Below are 19925 nucleotides of genomic sequence, written 5' to 3'. Positions count from 1 at the left end.
TATCTGGCCCAAGAAGGCACGCCGGGGGAACTTTTCTTTAGGGAATAGGAATTCCCATCAAAGTTGTTTATAAACTGTTTTATGACACTGTGAGTTGTGATGCAAATCCTGTTCTCTTATTGATTTACGTTATGGGTCTGTGGACTGCCAAAATGACAAAAATAAATCTTAATTTGGGCTATTATAAGTTCAGAATTTGTGATAGCTCAGATGTGAATCGATGAACGTTTATCTTTGTCTACTTAGTTACCTGTTTGTTCTTAGAGAATACAGATTAACAGGACAAAAAAAAAAAAAGAGTCCTGTTGAACAGTGTTTAAAGTCGTTGATGGAAGAAATTGTTTCCAAGCACCCACAAGTAAATAAACACACATGTATTGAACACTGCTGCTCACCACGGGGTGGGGGTGGGGGTAAGGATATAAAGAGAAAGAGGAAGTCTCTGCCCTCAGCATTTAAAACCAACACTAGGTCAGGTGTGGTGGCTCCTGCCTGTAATCCCAGCACTTTGGCAGGAGGATCACTTGAGGCCAGGAATTCAAGACCAGTCCGGGGAGCATAGCAAAATAAAAAAATTAGTCTAGCATGGTGGTGTGTACCCGTAGTCCTAGCTACTTGGGAGGCTGAGGCTGGAGGATCTCTTGAGCCCAGGAGTTGGATGTTACAGTGAGCTATGACTGTGTCACTGCACTCTAGTCTGTGAGACAGAGTGAGACCCTGTCTCTAAAAAAAAAAAAGTTAAAACTACAAAAACAAACACCAAGGACTCAAATCAGTAAGGGCTCAAATAAATGTAATACAAGACAAGAGTGTTTTAAATATATTCCTTTCATTCCCAACCTTCTTAAAAGAGGAAATTATGTTTCTTGCTGCCTTCCTGTACCTCACACTCAAATCTCAAACCGACGAAGCCTGATTTCTTTTAAAAACCTTTTTTTAATTTTCAAAAATTAGTTTTTACTTTTTAGAGATTAGTTTTTGGAGACGGAGTTCTCACTATGTTGCCCTGGCTAGGATCCAACTCCTAGGCACAAGCGATCCTCCCGCCTCAACCTCCCAAGTAGCTGGGATAACATGCATGTGCCACCATGCTTGGCTTGAAGCCTGATTTCTAATCCTTCCAATCGACTGAAATGCTTAGCATTCACTAATCAATAGGCAGTCAGGAGCCTGTCTTCAGTTCTCCTCTTGCTTAAATCTTAGCAGCATTCGATGCCACCGATTGTTTTCGACTTCTTGTTACACTATGATCCCTGTATTCTTTCTCCTGTCTGGTTCCCATCCCAGCTTGTGAGTATTCTTTTAGAGGCTTTTACTGACTCTTCTGTCAGTTCTTATAATGCCATTGTTCCCCAGGGTTTCATCCTCACGTTTTCTCTTCTCACTCCGGATGCTTTCTCTGAACAAGCTCAAAAGCTCCCATCGCTTCGACCACGATTGATATATACCATAACTCAGAAATCTGCTCTTAGCACTGACCTCCCCACCGACAAGTGTAAGCCTCCTAAAGCTCCTGAGCACTAGGCGGCATACCAAGAGGAAGATGATTATGTTGGCCATGTGAGGAATGGATTGGAAGGAGGAACAATAGGGAGGCCATGTGGATTAGGAGCCTTTTGGGTCTAGGTGAGGGGTTACGAGGTGCCTTCCGCATCTTGATCTATTGCAAATTTGCTTTATTTCCATTCTGCCTCTTCCCACAGTATCTTGAGTTACGTGCTTATGTGCCCGCCTCCTTTACCAGGCTGTGAGCTATTTGAGGGGAAGGACTATGACTTTCCTCTTTGTCTCTTTCTTCCACAGTAAATATGGTAGTATGCACTACTTATACCATTCGGGCAGCAGTGGGATAGGAAAAGAGAGAAGACGTCTTTGATGTTGATACACTCATTGAAGGCACTTGTTGACCAGTTGGATGTGAAGTCTGAGGAGGTGAGAGGAATGGAGGAGGACGCTGAACATCAAGTCAGGGTGACTGGGGCTGGTGAGACCATTAACTGAGAGAAGGCGCACAGAAACGGGGCGGTGGAGCCAGCATGTTGGGTTTTGGGTGCAGAGAGACTGAGGCACGTGGAGTTTGGGTGTGGAGAGGCTCAGGAGGCAGGTGGAAGCACAACACTGTGTTGATCTGCTGTGACTTAGTTCATGAAACTGAAAGCATTGAGACTGGGAGTTTAAGAAATGGAATTACACATTGAATAATGGCTTCCGAGGGTTTAGGAGGGTCCTTAGAAATCATCTAGTCCAATTGTTTGTTGAACACCCGAGTCCTTCGTACAACTTTCCAGCTGACCTTCCTGCACTTTGTTCTCAGTTGGCAAACTCTCCCTGTGTTTACAGCATTTTTCCTTTTTGATTCACCTTCAAAGACTTCAAAGTCTCTTTTACTTCCAGTTTTAAGTTTCTTTTTGTCATAACAGATTTTTATCAGTTATCTGTTTAGAGATAACTTTTTTTTCTTTTCTTTTTCTTTTTTTTTTTTTTTTTTTTAGAGATAGGGTCTTGCTATGTTGCCCAGGTTAGTCTGGAAGTCCTGACCTCAAGTGATCCTCCTGCCTTGGCCTCCCCAAGTGCTGGGATTAAAGGTGTGAGCCACCATGCCTGGCCTAGAGAAATCTATTACTGAATGTTTATTTACCTGGCTTGGGGGGTCCATAATTTTACTATTGGGCTAGCTGAAAGCAGGGTTGTTTTAGACTCTGTGAGAGAAGCTTTGGGTTAACTGGGAGACAAACGGTAAGAACTGGCTTAATTCACAGCAACTGACTCTTTTTTATCTCCAAGGTTTCCACTCGGATTTGCTAACTCTGAGGGAAGCTAGAAGCAGACTGCCTGCATGTGGATCTTGGCTGTATTCCCTACCAGCTGGGAACATTGGGCAGGTTACTTAACCGCTCAGAACTTTTGTTTCTTGCAGTAAATGGAGATACTGGTGGTATGAATTTCATAGGGTTGTTGAGAAGACTGAACATGAAATGCTTAAACAGTCTCTGCCATGGAGTAAGTCTTCATGATGAATATTAGCTTTTATAGTTATGACCTCAGGCACACCCATCCACGCACGGAGCAGTCACCACCAGAGAAACATGGCGGATTGAGGAGAGATGGGCACAAGTGGCCCTCGCCTCATCTGATGACAAAGAAAGGAAATGACTGGAACTGATGAGATCTAAATGTAACAGAGAGGAAGCTTCAGCAATGAGCCCAGAGTCCCTCTGCTCACAGTTTTCCAAGAGAATTACGGGAAGACACAGCTTCCGGCATTTAGAAGTGAGAATGTTTTCATCATCAAAATAGTGAGGTATATTTTAAATAGTTTGGCTAATTAGGTGCTGATTAAATTGCATTGCTCCCATATGTTTGTGCTTTCCTCTGTGCAGAGTTTATCTGCCTGAAAAGTCCTAGGTAAATTATATGTCTATGAAGGAATTCTTTGATACCTTGTACCTAGTAAGGACTCAGAAGCATTGAGTGGTAAATTATTTTATGAAGCTAATTATCATAATGATACAAACAGCATCTAATATATTTGAATGCTTATTCTGTGCTTCACATAACTATCTCATTTAATCCTGTGAGGTTGGTACTGTCACGATTTCAATCAACTCCTAAGAGACTGAAGTTAAAGACCAGTGGATCCTTGGTATGTCAAGATCTCGCTGACGTTTCTTTGTTTGCGTGCTTGGATTTTTGTTGTTGGGTATTCTTAGCACAAAATGCACCTGCAGGAGAAATGATAGAAATGACTTTCAATGGATCTCTAAATAGACGTGGCTGCTAAACAATCAGGAGGGGTGTCATATGGCTGAGCTGAAGATAGGAGCATCCTGGAGATGGTGTAGTGACTCCGAGTTTGATGGATGGAGAGGTGTGGGGAGGGGTGGAGAGGAGGAAGAAGGAGGAAGAGTGAGCTGAAACCACCTGTGAAAGCAAAGAGCCCTTGGGCATGGCAATTTTGGGTAAAGCTGAAGGATGCTGGCCTCTCTTCACCAAAGATGGTGCTGACTCATTGTAACTGACCCCAGTCCATCTGTCCAGCCTCACCTCCTATTATTTCCTCCTCTCAGGGTCTGCAGTCTACTTTCTGTTGCCTACACGTACCATTTCTTTTCACAAGTCTCTGTTTTTACACACAGTGTGTCCTCTGTCTTGCATGCCCTTCCTCATAGCCCCAGGTGGTACATTTAATAAAACTACCACTTATTTTGTGAGCTTTCCTTTGCCAAACATTGCACATAGGTTATATCTAATTCTTGTAACAATTCTGCAAGGTAGGCATTATTATTCCCATTTTCCAGATGGAGAAACAGAACCCCCCTCCCGCCCCCCAACCAAGGCTAAGTAATGAACACGAGATTACACAGTTAGGTGGACCTGGCACTAGGATGTAGGTCTGTCTGATTCTAAAGACTGTCACATTCTTCTCCTATTCCTTTAAAAATTCCCCATCACCTTTCAAGACTTAGTCTTGGCTGCTCTGCCTGTGGAGTAGCCATTCTCTATTCCTGTACTTTCTTAATAAACTTGCTGTCACTAAATTAAAACAAAAAACAAACAGAAAAGACTTAGCCTTGATGCTGTTTCCCCTGTGAAGCCGTAATGGAATTCCTCAGACAACTGCATATTCCTCGATCGTCCTGCAATGCTCTGTACACACCTACAAACATAGTATTTATTAATGTTGTATTCTACTTAGCTATCTGCATGGCTTACCCAGTATAGATTTCATAAACAGATGGAAAGGGGTATAACTTTATATATCTTTATAACCTCATCTTCCAACCAAGATTTTCACATTGCTTGTCATACAATATACCCTTCCTAAATTATTGTTGAATTAATGAATAAATTAATTAATGCTAAGGAGCTCATTTGTAAAGCTGTGAACTTCTTCCTCTTTGCCAGATGATCGATTCTGCCTCTAAGTATGTTCTGTGTCTGCATCCCACACTAGTGTGATGAGTATTGACCAGATGGTTAGTTATGGAGACGTCCATCCTCGGAACCCAAAGCCTGCATTCCAAGCCGGTGTGCTGGAGACTACTGGAGGCCACACCAGGCCCTTGCTACCTTCTCTGTGGCCTCCAAAAGAGCAGCAGTAGCAGCAGCACCAAATTTAAGGACCATGCGAAACTCTGATTTAACCCTTCAGGATCTGACCTGGCTGTAGAAGTCTTTGGCCTTCCCAATCCAAACCCATGTTACGGCATTTGCTGAGTTACCTCACATCACCATCATTCCACACAGACACGCAATGCGTTCCTTCCAAGGCTGCTGTGGCCGATGCTTTTCCCAAATGTTTGCTGTAGCCAAATATCCAAGCCCCAGCACTCAGGTGCAGTTTCTGTTTTAATATCAAGCAGAATCACTTAACATCTGGGGGTTCAGGCACATTTCTTGTCAATTTTTCCCTGGCCTCTGTCAGTCTTTGACCTACCTTCTTTTAGATTCCATCTGCCTCTCCTCCTTCAAAACATGATGTCACTTATATCCAGAACAGTTTTCTAGAAACTGAGATTATGGGATAATGGACTGAGCCAGTCTATAGCATAGAAAGGGTTTCTACACCTTCCCCAGTGACTGACCAAAGCTGTGTTGCTATTCAACAGATAGTGACATGTCCGTAGCATCAAAGCAGTACAACACTGTGCAGACAGTGACATGGCTATACAGTCAGTAACAGTGGGACAATGGGCGCTCTGAGTCCCAAGGAGGCATTTCCACTAATGTCTTGGCCACGATGTGCAATAGCAACAAGTCATTAAACTTGACTCTCAGAGTTGTTCTACCAGGAACATAGACTTTACATCATACATGCTCCTCCTTGCTGGAAACGTCCGTGCCAATTTATGCCAGTTGTCCCAATGTCACACTGTCCCGCCTTGCCGTTGTCATAGGCAGGAATATCCAGGTTTGGAGGATAAAGCCTTCTTCCACCTGTTTGCTATCTCCTCATCCCACCCCAGCCCATGAATAGCACACAACTTCAGCTGTGCATTAACTGTAGCAAGGGAGTATATTGTGCTGTGCATCTGGGCATGGGAAGAAGCCTAGACAAGAAAGGACAGATGACTACGCAGGCGTGTGCAAACAAATGGGGATCTCCAGCCAAGCCGACCCTTTCCCAGGTACAGGCAGGGCAGGCCGCTGTGGGGGCTGAAATTCACTGAAAGGTGGCCTCCGTTGCTGGATACAGCAGGCTTATCTAAGAGGCACTTCCTAGGAGCCTCCGGGAGACTGTGCGTTTTTTTTCTGGCAAAGGACGTTATGTAAATGCTCAGGGAAGAGTCATTAACTGATTAACAGATGAGTATAAATTAGCGCGTGTGATTAAGTGATTAATACCTATTGTGAACTAGCAAAGCCCAAAGAGAATAGAGTCTGATGAAATGAGACTAAATATTTTGCTCTGCCATTGCATGGTTTTTAGGTGGATGTGTGGCATCTCATTTGGATGTTTTTGCTTCTATTATTTTATCACAGGGAAAGAAGAAATGACGAAGGGTAGAGAGACCAATCTTTTTTTCTTTTTTGAGACAGAGCCTCACTCTATCACCCAGGCTGGAGTGCAGTGGCGTGATCTCAGCTCACTGCAACCTCTGCCTCCCAGGTTCAAGCGATTCTCCTGCCTCAGCCTCCTGAATAGCTGGGACTACAGGCTCACGCCACCACATCTGGCTAATTTTTGTATTTTTAGTAGAAATGGGGTTTCACTATGTTTGCCAGGTGGGTCTCGAACTCCTGACCTCATGATCCACCCGCCTCGGCCTCCCAAAGTGCTGGGATTACAGGTGTGAACCACCGCACCGGGCCTGAGAAACCGATCTTTAGTAAACCTAGACACACGCTGCACACTGCCACGTGGGCCCTCTCGGCAGCTGCAGGTGGAGATAGCTGTTGCCCCGCTTTATAGACCGAGCAATGGGGCTTGCAGCAGTCAAGCAAACTGCCCAAGGCGGCAGAACCGGGACTGGTGGCCGGGACGTAACTCACATCTCATCACCCTCCCACAGGGCCATCCTTCCCCTGGCGAAAAGAAACTTAAAGGAAAAACATGGCCTGATCTTGGATGAATTTTAAGAATAGTGATGATTGGGAAAATGAAGAGAATGCGAAATTGCTGATGGCGAAGACCATCTCAATTACCGACTGCCAGGCAACCTGCTAAACTTTTCATGTTTATTTTACTTAATACATATGAAATGCCTGTGAAGTAGGTGTTATGAACATCTTTTTGCAAATGAGAAAATCAAGGCTCAGAGACAGTAACTGGTTGTGCCAGAATTCAAGCCCAGCTGTGTCTGGTAACAAAGCTCGTGTGCCCCAGGCCCTGGGTCTCCTGGGACCCAAGGAGGGACAAAAACTCCCAACTAGAGCTTGACGCCAAGAAACCTTGAAGTTCCCAACTTTGGGACAGAGCTAGGGTAGAACTTTACATCAGGATTTTGACTCACAAAGAAAAATTCTGACTAATGAAATTCTAGTATTAAATTGAGTGTCTAAAATAACTAATATTAGCTAGAAAAGTATAGACATTTTATTCTCTGTATTATGTTTGTAAAGACAGATTGGAAGTTACATTTAGCTATTTTAATTGATTGCTATTGAGATAGGGAAAAAACAACCACCCTTTTAAAGTCTGTTATAGGAAGACATTGAATATTCAATGGACAGTATAAGACCTTTGGGTGCTTAAGAGTGGGGATTCACAAAAGGAAATCTAGGGCGAGGCTGGGTGCTGACATGCAATTTATTTCTTTCCATCATTGCCAAAACCAAATCTAAGCTATTAGGGTGGTGCAAAAGTAACTGCAATTTTTGCATTGATTAATGCCACTACACTGGTGAGGACCACGTTCAGAAACCATCCAGCCTCAACCGGCTTAAGCATCCGTGTTCTTTGTGACTCAACTGTGTTTCTCTGAGTAACCAACCCTGTGATCCACGTATCTGATGCCAGATTTTTCCTGCTGTTCTAAATGTACTGTCTCTGCCTTTGCACATATCTCTATATATTTTTGCATTTTAGTATGTATATTCGTATAATTCACTAGTGAAATAAGCCACTGTATAAACAGACCCATAGATGAAGTGCTCAGATTTGTAGGAATATCACAAGCTATTACCCGGCCAGATTTAAAATCCCCTTTTAAGAAACATAGTCATATTATGTCAGGTTGTATGCTGCCCAGGGCTTCTGACTGGTATTTTTCTGGATCTCCTCTTTGTAAACGGAACACGAAACCATCTAAATGTCCACAGGGTGTGCACACTTTCCCCTAACATGCCCTATATCTAGTACTTATTTTCTGTTCTTAACACTTCAGGAAATCTCTGCGGAGGTCCTCCAGCAAATGTGAGCACTCTGAGTACCACAAATGCACTTGAGCCTTGAATGTTTCAATGTTTGTCAATAATGTTAAAAGACTGCTTATCCCAAGGGACAGGGACATTAATTCTGTGGGAAACTGGGGCACAACAGCATTGGGGGACCTGGCCCCAGAATCCCTGGAGCAGGAAAGCAGGTAAATCAGAGCCCAGTTTGTGCCCAGTGTTGGCCACGCTGTCCCTGTCACTGCGGTTGGGAGGCAGCTGAAGCCAGGTGGGCGAGGAGCAGAGCGGCTGTGATCTCTCTAAGGTGGCCAGATGGCAGGGAGCAGCCTGCTGGGCATGGTAATGGCCAACCTAGGCATGGGCACTTTTTGCTGGAATTTGCTCTCTGTTATCAGGGCGCCAGGTGACATGGGTCATCTTCCGCTTCAAGCCAAGTTACAGGACAACAGGAGAAATCCACCACCTGGCCGAGACACCTCGGTGAACAGCCCTCACATGCACTGAGCTGCAAGTTGATCCCCAGAAAACAAAACTTTTCCTTGTTTGGGCCTAAAGGACTCTCCTGTCCAGTCCTGTGCAGAAGCTTGGCTGCCTTCAGGCCTTTGAGGGCTGAACTTGAAATTCGTTTTCCTGCTGAACCTTTCAGCTGACCCTGAGGGTCTCAGTGTTGTTCTGCAGACTATAACTCCATCCTTACCCCAGGCCCAGCTCTGTCGCCTTTCCCTCCCCCATCTGTTTTCTTGTGTGCTGCTTGTTGAAGGAATGTTAACGGCCATAGATTTAGCAGAGGTTGAACAAAATGACTTTACAAAGAAGGACAATTTTCTATAAAAATAGCAGCCTAGAAAAGAATAGGTTAGGGGTTAAGGTCTTAAAATAACAAGCATTCAACAGCGGCTGGCTAGTTACTCTAGCCTGGGAATAGGGCTTGGTGGCTTGAACCAGGTGAGATCTGCGATCTGCCATATAGTTAAAAAGTCCTTCAAGATCAAAGGCCTATAGCCCGCCCCCCGTTTTTTTTTTTAACCACTCCTCAAAAGCCATGTTACTTCCCAGTGACTGGCAGGTGCTCTAAATAGCATCGGAATCATCGAACTGGAAGAGGATCTCCTGGTTATGTAGTTAATGTGTTTCTTTCCTGTTTGTTTTGTTTTTGAGACAGAGTCTGGCTCTGTCGCCCAGGCTGGAGTGCGGTGGCACGGTCTCGGCTCACTGCAGCCTCTGCCTCCGGGTTCAAGCAATTCTCCTGCCTCAGCCTCCTAAGTAGTTGGGATTGCAGGCGTACGCCACCAGGTCCAGCTAATTTTTGTAATTTTAGTAGAGATGGGGTTTCACCATGTGGCCAGGCTGGTATCGAACTCCTGACCTCAGGTGATCTGCCCGCCTTGGCTTCCTAAAGTACTGGGATTACAGGCGTGAGCCAACGTGCCTGGCCTGTGTTTAGATGTTTCTGATGGGACTTTCCCCGCAAAGATTTTAACATTTATTAACCTTTGCATATGTATTTGGGCCCCCTCCCTTTCCGTCCCCACCAATAATCTGAGAAACCCCCTCAATATGCGAAACACAACAGAGTTAAAGGATGGTCCAGTTTCCATAAAAGTTTTTTTTTTTTTTTTTGAAATTCACCTGACCTGAACTCCGAGTTGAGGCAGCAGACCTTCAAGAATGAGATTGGGAACTGTGGCTTAGGAGAAGAGTCTTGATCCTTCGTCCTGTGAGATCAGTTCTTTATTTTTCACAAACACATCTGTAGGCATTTGCAGGATTAAAGCTGACTGGGGGGCCTAAGAGGAAGAACCTTTATAGGTGTTCATCAGTCCAGGAATCTTGCTAAAAGCGGGGATGATCTGAGGTCCCCCTGGGGGTTGTCCTGCATGGGGCCAAGGAGAATTAGAAAGGGCAGGAAGGAGCTAAGACCCTGAAGATGAGAGAGCTGCAGGAGCATAAAAAGTCTTCCGAGCTGGGTGGGGTGCAAAAGCGAGTGCCCGTGGCAGGGCAGCAGTGGGGCATGTCCCATGTGCACACGCCTGAGCATCTTCATATGTGTGTGCTGCTGGGAAAGTGGTCAGGTTCTGAACCCGGGGAGGTGCCCAGGCACGTGGGAGAGAATGGGCAGAGAGACCTCATCTCAAAATGGAAGAAGGATGAACACAGAGGTCAGGTGGGATGAGGCGGAGGCCAGCCGGGGATGCTTGGAGAATGCCCTCTGCTGGGCAGCTGCTGGTGGATCTCAGAGCCCAGTTCTGGGTCATGCCAGCTGCCCCCTGAAGCTATCTGGCAGTGGATCTGGCAGCACCACCCGGTGCATTGAGAGGGCAGGAGAAGAGCCTCAAGGAGGCATGTGGTCTCAGGAGAGAGAGAGGAAGGGGCTACACCCTCTGGATGTTCGCATTTCCCCATTCAGCGCACCCTGTCGTCTCCTTCCTGCTCCTCCCCTCCCTCCTCTTCCCCTCTGAGTTCACTTTCGCAGGCTGTTCTGTTGTGACTTCTCTTCCCCACCAATTTGCCAATCATGCTCATACTCGTCTGCTTCCCCTCTTTGAATTTCAGGGCTTAGAGGAAATCTGGAATAAGGTGGTTCTTGGGTCCTGGAAAGTCAAATTCTGTGCTGTCTCATCCTACCCAGCCTGGCTTAGCGGGCAGGGAGGAGATGGGCAGGGGAAAGTCAGATGGCAAGAAGGCACTCGGGATAGGCCAAAGGGTTTTCACGGGCCTAGAGGTGGAGGAAAGAATAGCAAAACAGGAATGCCTGTCTACCCTACACCTTCTCCCAGACCACCATCACCCAATCCTGAGAGTGAACTACCTAATGACAATCAGTGAGAGTTTCCAGAAAGGTTGTGTGGGAGTCAAGATTCCTGTAGGTTCAGTGTGGAATTGCCTGGAGGCCGAAGATGGACTGGGACAGTGCTTCTCCAGCACTAATGGCCATTTCCACCACTTAGGGAGCTTAGAAGCTCAGATGCAAGTCAGTAGGGCCTGGGCAGGCCGGGACTTGCACTTTCAGCCAATGCCAGGCAATTTCAGGCTGCTGGTGGGAGGCCCACATTCAAGCAACCAAGGGCACGACAACCTGTTTGGGTCTTCCCGGGCCTGAGACTGGATGTCTCATCTGGGGATTTTCTGAGGAATAAGAAGCCTTGCATGGCATTTCTGATAGCTGAGGTTCCAGGAAGATTACACATGGGAAAGAAATCCCAGGGCTAGCCTGAGCCACCAGTTCAGAGCTGGAGCAGAGGATCCCCGGGAGGCTATGACAACTTCACAGGCACCCCCAGTGCCTTGGGGATAACTTGATAAGGACTCAGGAGTAGGACTGGCCAAGCCAAGCTCTAAAGTGAGTTTACCTTGGGATTCCCCCAGCTTATTCATCTTTCTTCCTTGCCCCACCTCCTAAACGCCTTCCCAGCTTTCCAGTATCCTTCTATAAATAACTCTCTAAGTTCATCTTTACTGGGGAATAAATAAGAAGTCTCACACATTCTAGAAGGACTGATATTTTAAGAAGGACAGCATCAAATAAAAAGGCCTGAACACTTGTGTCTAGAGTTCGTCACATTCAGGGTGGTCCTTACAGGCACGAACATCGACCCAGATGGGAGGGGAATGATTTTTAACCCATCTGGAGGCAACCGGCCTGACACTTTAGAGGCGGGGTAATGTTGTGTGATGGAAGAGGCGCTGGACTGGCAGTCGAAATACCTCCCTCTCAAGGGTTTCATTCTCAACTGTAAAGTGAGTGGTTTGGTCCAGGCAGATGACATTTAAGAACTCGCCAGTTCTTGAAGTCAACAGTTTTCCTCATCACATAGGAATCCACTGTCATGAACCAGAAGAAGCCGGGCTGCGATGGAGGCAATGATGCCCATCAGAATGGACCCTAAAAGGACCGGGGCCTTTCAAAATACTGTCAACATGAGACTCACACCTGGAATCTCCTTCAAAGAAAGTGAGAGGAGCGAATGAAGTAAACACCAGGAGAGGGCTAATGCCTGTGGGTCAGAGCACTGACCCTAGGCCAAGGCCAGCCTATAAGCGTTGGCATTAGTGATGTAAAGCTTGGAACTCGATCCTTTCCCAGGGAACAGAATGGGGGTGCGGTTCCTGAGAAAGCAGACTGAACAGAAATTAGCCTTCACCAGCTGCTCCTGTAATTGCATTTAAATTCGGTTAAACTAATTTCTTACACTTGATAAAAGCAGTTGTCTTTCCAAATTATTTTCAGACTCTTCTATTCCAAGCACAGTATAAATATACTATGGCCAGGTGAGAAGAGTCTTTCTCTCTGGGTCTCTGTAACCCTGGTTCTTCTTGGCCCTTTCCCGGGACAGAGTTTATTCCTGAGAGCTCAGAAAGCTGAACTGCCCTATTAGCATAAGATTCTGTGACTCATTGACTCACAGACTGTAAATCAGACTAGCAATGGATTTTAATTAATTATATTAATTTAGGGGAAACAACAAAACTGAAAAGCCTGCAGTGCTTCATTTACTGAGAAACTCTGAAATGTCTTTTATTTTTAGCAAGAGCCATAAAAACATCTCATACTGAAATAATGTAAAAATCAAGGAAGGGTTGTATTACTCAGCGTGATCGCGCCCTTTAAAAGGCTTTGACATTTTCTTTATTTTTGTAAGTTTTTTTAGAAAGAAAAAATATATATGATATATTACATACACATCCACACATATATACCAGGCCCTCTCTGTTACACTACTGACTGTAATTCAGTATAAAGTATTTCTACCTTAGATCCTCTCAAGGGGAGATTAATTACTGAATTATCATGGAAAACATGCCATTAGTTAGTTTCATTTAAAAGACTGCCTCACGGTAAGAAACTCTCGGCTGGGCATGGTGGCTTCCGCCTGTAATCCCAGCACTTTGGGAGGCCAGGGCTCGCGGATCACGAGGTCAGGAGATTGCGATCATCCTGCCTAACAGAGTGAAACCCCGTTTCTACTAAAAAATACAAAAAATTAGCCGGGCTCAGTGGCGGGTGCCTGTTATCCCAGCTACTCAGGAGGCTGAGGCAGGAGAATGGCATGAACCCGGGAGGCGGAGCTTGCAGTGAGCCCAGATGGCACCACTGTACTCCAGCCTGGGTGACAGAGTGAGACTCCGTCTCAAAAAAGAAAAAAAGAAACTCTCAAATACTTGTATACACACACACACACAAAATTCATTTCTTATTTATTGCTCACTTATCTTTAATCATATATCAACATGTGATTAACATAGGTCGAGCTATCATATGTTAATGTGTTCTATGTGTCTGACACCTGCACAGGTGCTGAGAGCCTAAAGGTAAACTGAGCTTTAGGAAAGCACAGTCTAGAAGGGAAGTCTGGAGGGTTCAACAAAGGTTAAGTGGCATAATAGAATTAAGGACAGAGGGATGCGGAGCAGGAGGGAGCACCTAGGGGAAACAGGGAAGACTTCCTGGAGGTGGTGGCACAAAGGAAAGTCAATCGTGAAGGTCTAGAGTTTTTAGTTCAGAGAACAATCATTACCAGCCCTCTAGGTGCCAGACACTGGCTAGATACTGGAGAATCCAGAAATAAACAAGCTAGACACAGTCAGCACCCTTTTGGAGTTTATAATCTAGTAGGGAGATTATCATTAATCAAAGAATAACACAGGAATTAAATTGCCTTTGCAGTAAGAGCTTTTTAAGGGAAAGTACAGGTGCTAATCGTATACTTTCTGGAGAGCTGAACGATATGGCGAAAGTGAGAATAGGCTTCCCTGACAGTGACATTTGAGCAGAGACCTGGCGGACAAGTAGGAGGGGCCAGCCAGGAGGAGGGTTGGTAGAAAAAACTTCCAGGCAGAAGGAACAGATATGCAAAGCATGAGTAGGAGAGGAAGCTTGGAATTTTCTAGAAACTGAAAAGAAGCCAGACTGGAAAAGAGCAAGGCAGGTGAGAGTGTCTTAAGACCAGGGCTGAACAGGTGAGCAGGAGCCAGACACACACACACACACACACACACACACACACACACACACACGGAATCTGGGGAGGAGAATTATGAATTTAAAAGTGCCTAACACTGTGCCTGAGGCATAAGAAAATAAATTATTTTCCCTCCTTCTGTACCCAGCGTAGGTCTGTCTACTTGGCTGGTCTATGGAGACTGCACCTTCCTCCTGGTCTCCAGGAATGTATTCTGTCCTATTGGCTCTGATTTTGATTTCTAACCTATTTTTCCAACTTGTCCCCTGCGTCTGTGACAACTCATAGTTTTTGGTACGATTACTCATCTGTATGATGGAGTAGCTCATTCATTCAATTATATGTTCAACAAATGCTTATTGAACATCACTTTTGTGCAGAAGCCCATTCCTCATTGAGCTTACAGTATAGCAAAGGTGTACGGTACATGCATAAAAATTATAATAGTGAATGTTGTAGTGGAGGCCCTAGATAGTGCACCAAGACAAGGAAAAGAAAAAAAAAAAAGATAAGATTGTGTTCATAAGAAATCCAAAATAATTAATAAGGGACTTTATTCAGGTAGCTGGATATAATAGCAGTATAAAAAACTCAGTTGTGTTTCCATAAATTAACAATAAAGTATATAAAAATAGGAAACAACTAATATAAATATTTAAAAAGATATGTAAGACTTCTATGGAAAAAATTTTTAAACTACATTGAGAAATACTGAAGAAAGCCTAAACAAATTGAGCAATACTATATTCATGGATGGGAAGACCCAATATTGGAAAGATCCTTATTTCCCCAAATTGATTTGCAGATTTGTATATCTCATGTATCCTAATCCTAATCAAAATCTCAGCAACTTTTTGTAGCATTTGACAAGTTGATTACAACATTTTTATGTAAGTACAAACAATATCTCAGACTCTTTTGAAGAAAAACATTGAAGTAGGAGGATGTGGTCTACCAGACACCGAGATTTTTTTAAAGTTGTAGTATAGCGGTTTATCAGCCCAGAGATAGACAAATAGACCAGTGGAGCAGAATGCAGAAGACAGAAAAGGTAGGCATATGTAAGGACATTTGATATATGATAGAGGTCCATGGAAAGTCAGTGGGGAAAGGAGAAAGGAATGTCTTTTCAATGATGAAATCCAGGTAGATTAAAGTTCTATGTGTGAAAGGAAAAATACCGTAAGATTTTAGATGATAATATGAAATATTAGCGTATGAGAAATATATACAATCTCTCCTTAAGATTAAAAAATGAAAGATGCATGAATTGGACTACATTAAAATTAAAAACTTGCATTCATCAAAAGATACAATAAGAATAATAAAAGGTCAAACTGCAAGGTGGGATAAGATACAAATGTTATATGTTAAAAATGTTGTAATACATTGAGAATATGTAAAGAACTAATCCAAGCCAATGGGAAACACTCAATCCAAAAGAAAAATGTGCAAAATCCAGCAAGTTAGCAAAGAAGAAATCCAAATGGCCAGCAAATATGTGTAAAAGCACTTTATTAGTAATGAGCAAATGCAAATTAAAACCACAAAGAGATAACATTAGAGATAACACAAAGAGATAATAGAAGGAGATACCACAAAGAGATAACACTCATCAGATTGGCAAGAATTTAAATCTGACAGTATTATTTGCCAAAATCTATTGGCAAAGATGTGTAATAATGGGAAGTCTCAGTCAGTGTTGCGGAGGGAATGGTGTAAATTGGTTTAACTGCTTTAGAAAAACAACTTGACATTATCCACTACAGTTGAAGATTTATTCCACTTAAAACTCAGTTCTCTACTACTACTCACAGCCTAGAGAAACTCATGTATGTGTGCAAGGATATATGTAACAGGATGTTTAAGGCAGAATTGCTTATAGTAACTCAAATCTGAACCAACAATGAATGGGCAAATAAATTGGATATTCTTACAAAGGAAGACCAACCGTTAATACAAATAGAAGTGGTTATTTGCAAAGCGAATGACTCTCAAACTGTGTTGAACAGAAGATATAAGACAAAAGAATACATGCAGCATGATTTCCATTTATATAAAATTTTAAAACAAGTAAAACCAAACCATATTGTTTACGATGACACGTCACAGTGAGAAAACTATAAAGCAAAGCCAGAGAAGGATTACCACAAAATTCAGAACACTAGTTTCTTCTATGGGCGAGGGAGAAAGATGTGATTAGAAAAGGATACCCGGGGAGCTTCCACTGCTGGCTTCTACTTCTTGACCTGGGTGGTAGGTACAATAGGTTCACTTTATTATTATCTATTAAACGATACATTGCACATGTGTACTTTTTAATTTTTCTGAATGGATATTACATTTTCTCCAACACGATTAAAAGGAAAACCATTGCATGTATAATTTGAGTACTTCTAAGGATTTCCAATCTTCTGGAATCACTCTTCTTTTTAACACCCTAATGAAAATAACGAGTCCCCATCATGTGCGACTGTGGGAGTCTACTCCTCATTACCATGAATTGCTTTCAAGTCTCTGGATTATTTTAAACGTCTTCTCCCTCCAAGCTGCTAACTCCAGGCTGCGTCTGGGCCACCTGACCACTGCCTTCCCTTGCAGTGATGCAGTTGCTACCAGCTGGCCCCAGAACAGAGGACTGGGTGCTCTCCACCTGCCCTGGTCCAAGCAGGGATTTAGTAGTCACTAAACCTTTTTCATCATCAACTCATCAGTGAAATATTTAACATGTACACATAGATGAATATTTACAAATAAATTTCGTACATATACTACCATTATTAGCTAACATTTCAAGTGGATATAAATCTATATTTCAGAAATGTTGACTTTTTTGGCCACCACCTTGACAGATCTAATTAGTCATCACTACTTTTTCCTTAAGATATATTTGATGAAGAGGCATTTTCTCGGGATTCATTTTGTTTGCATTTTCAGCATTAACTTCAACTTCCAGTTTCTTTGCAGGAATATTTTTTAACTGCTAGTCCATTTTTTTGTGAGGGTGAATTTAGTTAAATCTAGATGATATAATCCATAAACTGACTCAACTGCTCATGTGTAAATTACAACACATTTCAATAAGCCAGAAGTAATGAATAACGCTGGAGAACTTATTCATCGCAGCGTTAACAAATTACTCTCAAAAACTTAAAAAAAAAAAACCCCAACATTTACTATCTCACAGTCTCTGTGTGTCGGGAACCAGGCATGGAGTAGCCAGGTGCCTCCAAATCTGGGTCTCCCATGAGATTGGGACTATCGTCAGTGTCACCTGAAAGCTGGTCGGGATCGGGCAAAGGTAGGGAAAAGGGAGTTATCTGCTTCCAAATGCACTCATGTGGTGGTTGGCGAGCCTCAGTCCCTCACCATATGGTCTCTCTATGGGTTGCCTTATAAGAGAGAACCCAAGACAGAAGTCACAATTTGACCACAGGCATGAGCCCCCAGCCAGGGCCAGGTTCATGGCCACGTGACCTGGGCAGTCACACAGGGCCCGGTGCTCATAAGGACCCTCTGCACTTGGTTTAATGCTCTGTTGTATCACTCCAAAGTATGTAATAGCTTTGAAACAAGGAACCCCACATTTTTGTTTTGCATCAAACCCTACCAATGGTGTAGCAGACCTTGCCTCTGGAAGTCATGCTTTTGCTAAAGGTCACTGACCTCAGGTTGGAGCTGGATTTCACCAGGTGAGGACACCTAACTTGAGAGCAATCAGATTCTCTCTCAGGAATTTCGCTAGCTGGAGACTGGGAATAGGATTCGAGTCACATAAATGGTGAAACTCTGGAGACAAGAGCCAGAAAATGATGCTTTTGAGGTCACCAAAAGCAGCCATCAGTGCTTCCCAAGTCATGGCCATCCAGTTCTTCCCTGGATTCCATGATATGTCCCAGGCTCTTATTAGTAAATTTCTCCTTTTGCTTAATCTACCTATATTTGGGTTGTGTTCTTTGTAGCCAAAGAAGCTTGATAAATTCAACCAATTTCGTGGGTTAATCGTACTTTAGTCAGGATGTATAATAGCCAGTGGTGTGCTGGTGGTGGCTCACACACTGTCTAGTCAATTTTTGCATCTCTTCCAAAACCCAAGTTCAATGATGCCATATATGTAGCTTGAAACCCACCAGAGTAGGATTATTTACACCACAGAAATCAGCAAATGCTGCAGATCAGTGACTTCAATGCCCCCACCCCACCCCCACAGTGAGCCTGCTGTTAAACATTTACCAGCTCACTACTGGACCTCTTTCTGCTTTAGGATACAATGAGAGTGTTACATGGGATTGGGCTCTGTCAGAATGAGGCAGGGGAAAAAGAGACAGGTCACAAACATAACAGAAATATCCAAACCCTTAACACTCATGGTGTAGTTAGTTAGTAGCTGCTTTCGGGTGGTCTCTCCAGCTTACCGTGACCCGCTCGCTGAGAACTGCTCCCACCACATGGTTGCCTTTAGCAACCATGACACCTTCCCATCCCCAGTTTTTTAGACCGGGGTGAACCCATCATCTGACGTGGGCCAATCAGATTCCCTCTCTTTTGGAATGTGAAATTGGGATTTAGTAATTTCCTGTTCAAGACGACAGAAGAGAGCAAGTAATTGTTTCTCCTCTTCTGAGACTCCAATAGAGTGTAAAGGAATAAATCCACAAATGTGGAAGACAATCATTATCGAGCAAGATATTTCAACAAATATCTGGAAACCTATTGACAAACAAACGGCATGGGGAACAATCAGCCCAGAGAGCCCAAGAGGCTACTACAGCAGAAAGACCAACTCGCCCAACAGAATTCCTGGAAAGTCTCCAAGCTCACTTGGTGGTTGGTGGGTATAAAATTCTACTTACTAAATGACTGCATCCATTGTTCCTCCATGCATCCCTCTCCTGTCCTCTCCACTGTTCCTAGGAAGACAGCCCCGTTCTTTACCCACAAGCAAAACAAAAGAGGATCCAGCTTAAAGAGAACTAGGACTGCTAGGGCACATGTCAGTGTCTCAGAATAAAGACCTCTTCATTCTTACATTTGGGGGCCTCCCAGCCCCACATCTGGTACCCCACCTGGAAATTCCTCCTTTGTTTATTCTGAAGTGAAACTGCTATTTGTTGAGCCCTGCTCACATCTACAAATTTCCCAGTCAAACATTATATTTATGAAAGAGCAGTATACTAGTCTGTCCTCACAGGTAATCTGTCCTCAGGTAAAGAAATACCTGAGACTGGGTAATTTACAAGGAGAAGAGGTTTAATTGGCTCATGGTTCACAGGCTGTACAAGAAGCATAATGCTGGCATCTGCTAAGCTTCTGGGGAGGCCTCAGGAAACTTACGATCATGGTAGAGGGTGAAGGGGAAGCTGGCACTTCACATGGTTGGAGAAGGAGGAAGGGAGATCAGGGAGGTGCCATGCACTTTTAAACAACCAGATCTCATGAGTACTCACTATCATGATCACAGCACCAAGGGGGTTGGTGTTAAACCATAAGAAGCTGCCCCCATGAGCCAATCACCTCCCACCAGGCCCCACCTCCAACACTGGGAATTACAATTTGGCATGAGATTTGAGCAAGGACACAGATCCAAACCATACCAAGCAGGAGAACCGACATACAAGTAAAACAACAGGG

At 43.8% G+C, this 19925-nt stretch overlaps 1 long non-coding RNA gene across 1 annotated transcript; it reads left to right on the top strand.

The window, feature by feature from the left end:
- Positions 1-712: 712 nt before the first annotated feature.
- Positions 713-4863, top strand: LOC108583458. The gene is made up of 2 exons (XR_001898133.3): positions 713-1932; positions 2785-4863. It is a non-coding gene; the product is annotated as an uncharacterized LOC108583458 (long non-coding RNA).
- The last annotated feature ends 15062 nt before the right edge of the window (positions 4864-19925 follow it).

The sequence above is a fragment of the Papio anubis genome, chromosome 1 (genome assembly GCF_008728515.1).
Source record: "Papio anubis isolate 15944 chromosome 1, Panubis1.0, whole genome shotgun sequence".
NCBI classification, from domain to species: Eukaryota; Metazoa; Chordata; class Mammalia; order Primates; family Cercopithecidae; genus Papio; species Papio anubis.
The sequence above is the reverse complement of the archived record's forward strand: the minus strand, read 5'-3'. Positions and strand labels throughout refer to the sequence as shown.